Below are 4862 nucleotides of genomic sequence, written 5' to 3'. Positions count from 1 at the left end.
CCTTGGTGAGTAGCGTCTGGGGTCTTAAAAGCCTGTGAGCAGCCATCTAAGATACTCCACTGGGCTCACTCCTTTGGGAGCAAGGGAGAATGAAGAGAACAGGATACAAGGAAAAGATTAGTCCAAAGGACTCATGGACCACAGCTACCAAGGCCTCCACGGGACTGAGTTCAGTACAGCTAGATGGTGCCCAGCTACCACCACTGACTGCTCTGACTGAGATCACAACAGATGGTCCCAGACAGAGCTAGATAAGGATGTAGAACAAAATTCTTAAGCACTAAAAAAGACCTAATTTACTGGCCTTACAGAGACTTAAGAAACCCTGAGAGTATAGCCCCTGGATACCCTTTTAGCCCAGTGGTAAAGTCACTCCTGAGGTTCACCTTTCAGCCAGAGATTGGACAGTCCCGTAAAACAGAACTGGGCTGATGAGGCACAGCATTCCAGAGATAAGGACTAGAAGGCATGAGGGGACAAGAAAGCTGGTGATAGGGAACCCAAGGTTGAGAAACGACAGTGTTGACATGTCGTGGGGTTGTTAACCATTGTCATAATGCAATATGTCTACTAACTGTTTAATGAGAAACTATTTGTTCTGTAAACCTTCATCTAAAATACAAAGGAAAAAAAAAGAATTATCTATGTGAGATCAAATTGACAATAGCAAATCAAAAGGTTTGATGGGAAGCCTAGGGGACAGTGAGTTGAAGATAACGGTGATGGAATAATTTGGAAAAGGATAGTGAGAATAGCAGCACAACTGGAAGAATGTAATCGATGTCACTGAGTTGTACATGTAGAAATTTTTGAAATGTTCTATCTTCGGCTATGTATATTTTCACCAAAAAAAAAAGTGTCCTCCAATGTTGAGAAGGGAAAGTGTTGACATGTCGTGGGGTTGTTAACCAACGTCATAAAACAGTATGTGTACTGACTGTTTAATTAGAAACTATTTGTTTTGTAAACCTTCATTTAAAGTACAATATAAATAAATTTTAAAAAAATCTTAAATCTTGTACCTGTAAATATAACCCTGTTCGGAAATAGGGAGTTTTCTTTTTTTATGTTAATGAGGTCAGATCAGTATTAGTGAGAACTAAACCTAAACACTTCTGAGTTATAAAAAGAAGAGAATACATACAGAGACACACACAGGGGGAAGACAGATGCCAAGGAATGCCAATATTGGCATCAGTCAACAGAAAACAGTAGAGGCTCATAAAAGGAATGGACAGGGCTGAGACCCTGGTTTCAACTTCTAGCCTCCAGAACTGTTAGAAAATGAATTCTGTTATTTAAAACCACCTACTTGTAGTATTTTTGTTTCAACAGCATTAGGTAACTAAGAGAGGGAAACTAAAGAGAATACTGTTCTATTTTCAAGCCGAATTTAGAGGACATATAGCCAACACAAGACTTTCTGAGCTAGACAATATAACTGTTTCTCATTCCCAGTGTCTCCAGCCAGCAAAAAAGTTTTAAAGTAAGACGTGGTCTTAAAGATGAAGATCAAATCCAGAATGTTGTTGTTGTTAGGTGCCATTGAGTCAGTTCTGACTCATAGCAGCCCTATGTACAACAGAACGAAACAGTGCCTGGCCTTGCACCATCCTCACAATAGTTGTTATGCTTGAGCCCATTGTTGGAACCACTGTGTCAGTCTATGTCATTGAGGGTCTTCCTCTTTTTTGCTGACCCTCTACATTACTAAGCATGATGTCCTTCTTTAGGGACGGATCCCTCCTGACAACATGTCCAAAGTATGTGAGACGTAGTCTCGCCATCCTTGCTTCTAAGGAGCATTCTGGCTGTATTTCTTTCAAGACAGATTTGTTCATTCTTCTGGCAGTCCATGATTATATTCAGTATTCTTTTCCAACACCACAATTCAAAGGTGTAAATTCTTCTTCAGTCTTTCTTATTCATTGTCCATCTTTCGCATGCGTATGAGGTGATTGAAAACACCATGGCTTGGGTCATATATGAAATCTAGGATACTGCCAGCAAAATGAGGCCTAAGTATAGATACCAAGTGAAGATTGTAGATATGCAACCCCTTGTTTAGACTTCTGAAAGATTTAAGGCTATGTTTCATAGACTCTCTCAATTAGACAGTGTTGCTACTAACATTATTAAGGGCATTTTTCCCACAATATTCTGTTTCTCAGCCTGAAGTAGGGAGAAGCCTGTCTCAAGAGATTTTGGGATGTGGCTTTTGTCTAATGGATTGAATTTTTTAATTTGATACATAGGAAGCCCACAACATTGTAAAGGAAGTTGTATCAGCTTGGACTCAAAGGGATAGACCAAGACGAAAAGAGGTCTGTGGGCTACCAACTTACTATGGGCAGCAAACAGTCTGAGAGAACTATTTAGTTGCAAGCACAAGCCATTCTTTTTGAAAAAGAAAAACCATCTTAGAGGATGAAGCCAAGAGCCCAGAAGATCCAAGAGTTGAATAGAGCATGGGATTAAGGAACCACTCTCAGGGATTACATTCCATTTCCCCAGGTGCCATGTGCCCAGATGGATCACATAATTGCTACGGAACAATAATTAAGTACCTCCTGCACACATCCACCCACCATTTTTGGAGAGAAAAATCTATTGATGTTATTCTTTCTCTTTTTCACTATTTCATGTTGGATGTGTGGGAAAGATAACTTATTTTAATTCACAGGTCTCTGCACCTGTAGAACCATACCCAAGAGTCTTTATCTGCACCCAAAACTGATTTAGATGAAAACATTCTGTACATTAAATCTAAATCTGATGCTTACATTGGATGCTATTTTGTGGGGTCTAGGAAGGAGATGAGTATATTTTAAATGTAGACGGGACATGAATCATAGGGATGCAGATGGCTGACCGTGGTGGTCTGTTACATCGATGACTTCCAGTGAGCCATGCTTTCCAGTATTCACAGCCCTGTGTAGTCCTCTTCCATGTTGACTCTGGAATTGGCCATGTAACTCGTGATTGCCAAGGAGACATTAGCAAGAAGGATGCAAGCACAGGCTTGATGAGAACTTGCACTCTGGGGTTTGGCTGCTTGGAACACTCCCTCGTGAAAGTCATATTCCATGCTATAAAACAGCTCGTGCTAGACTTCTGAATAATGAGAAGCGATGTGGAGAGAGGGCCTGGAGGATTAAAAGCCATATTGGATGTTTTATCTCCAGCTGAACTACCAGCTAAATACAGCCACTTGAACGACCTCAGCTATACCATGTGGCTGAGTAATTCAACCCACAGAATTGTGAGAAATAAAAAATTATTGTTTTTTTAAGCCAGGAACTGGCAGATCACAGCCTGTAAGCCAAATTTATTCTGCCACCTGTTTATAAATAAAGTTTTGTTGAAACATTCATGCCCATTTATTTACAGATTGTGTCTGGCTTTTTTGCACTACAATTGTACAGTTGAGAAGTTGTAAAAGAGACCATGTACCTGAAAATGTTTACTGCATGGCCTTTTATAGAAAAAGTGTGCTGATCCCTGTTGTAATCCACTAACTTTTGGAGTGATTTGCTATGCAACAATAGATAAATAAAACAGAGGGGTAGGGGAAAAAGTGTAAGTTTTTAATAAAAATAAGTATATGTTACAACAAGAGAGAAGAATGGAGAAAGAGAAGTAACGATGAGAGAAAAAGACAAAAGCCTAGAGAAGGAGATAAGCTGCAGGGGACAAGTCTGATGAAAAGAATGGGAATATAAAAGAAGAGAGAGAAAAAAGACAAGAAGAGGACTAGGTTTCCTGTGGAGTGGGTATGATAGTCAAATTAATTTTGGACCTCAGAAATTTCTTAATAGCTATGAAGTCTTTTTTTTTTTTTTTTTTTTTGGTAAGTGATCACTGTTTATATCACAGTTGTTAAAAGCATCAGTGCTATTAGTTGGCACAATGTCCATTTTCCCTCCATCTGTACCATCAGAATTCTGATTTTTCTAAGGGTGTAATATGTTCAGCTAAAATACTCATTACCTTAGACTGCCTTTAGCTGGGAGTAACCATGTGACCCCATTCTGGCCAATAAGATGTAAGAAGCAATCACTTGTAAGGCCTTTCTGGAGAGACTTTTGAAAAGAGAAAACTGGCTTTTGCCTTTTGTTTTTGTCATTCCGTCATTTTTTCTACTTGGAACATGGATGTGATTTGAATAATTGTAATTGTCAACTAGTTGCAAATGAGGATGGAAGCCTCGTGTTAGGAAGGGTGAAGCAGGAAGATAGGCTGAGCTAAGATACCCAAGAGCACCTTTGAATGGCCATATCAGCCTTGGACTACTTTCATTCTTCTTGTTACGTGAGAAAAATGAGTCCCTTCTCTATTTTTGCCACTATTTTTCAGGTTTCTGTTACTTACAGCATGTCTTAGCCTGGGTTCTCTAGAGAAGCAAGACTAGTGGTATATATATATATATATATATATATATTGGAGCCCTGGTTGCACAGTGGTTAAGAGCCCAGCTGCTAACCAAAAGGTTGGAAGTTTGAAGCCACCAGCCACTCCTTGGAAACCTTATCAGGTGGTTCTATTCTGTCTAATAGGTTGCTATGAGTCAGAATTGACTCAATGGCAATGAGTTTTTTTCTTGTTTTGTTTTATATTTATCTCAAGAAAATGGCTCACGTGGTTATAGAAGCTGGTAAGTCCCAAGTCTGTGGGTCAGGCATCAGGAGGCTTCTCCTGACTCACGTCTCTGCAGGGGCTGATGAACCCAAGATTGGCAGGTCAGATGTCAGGCTGTTGACTCACAGGCTGTGGAGGCTGACGAATCCCAAAATAGACAGGCAATATGACAGGCCACTGACTCAAGTTCCAAGAACCAGAGGCCAGATAATGATGAGCCAGAT

Source organism: Trichechus manatus, unplaced genomic scaffold (assembly GCF_000243295.1).
Source record: "Trichechus manatus latirostris isolate Lorelei unplaced genomic scaffold, TriManLat1.0 scaffold00026, whole genome shotgun sequence".
NCBI classification, from domain to species: Eukaryota; Metazoa; Chordata; class Mammalia; order Sirenia; family Trichechidae; genus Trichechus; species Trichechus manatus.
This window is presented reverse-complemented; position numbering follows the sequence as displayed.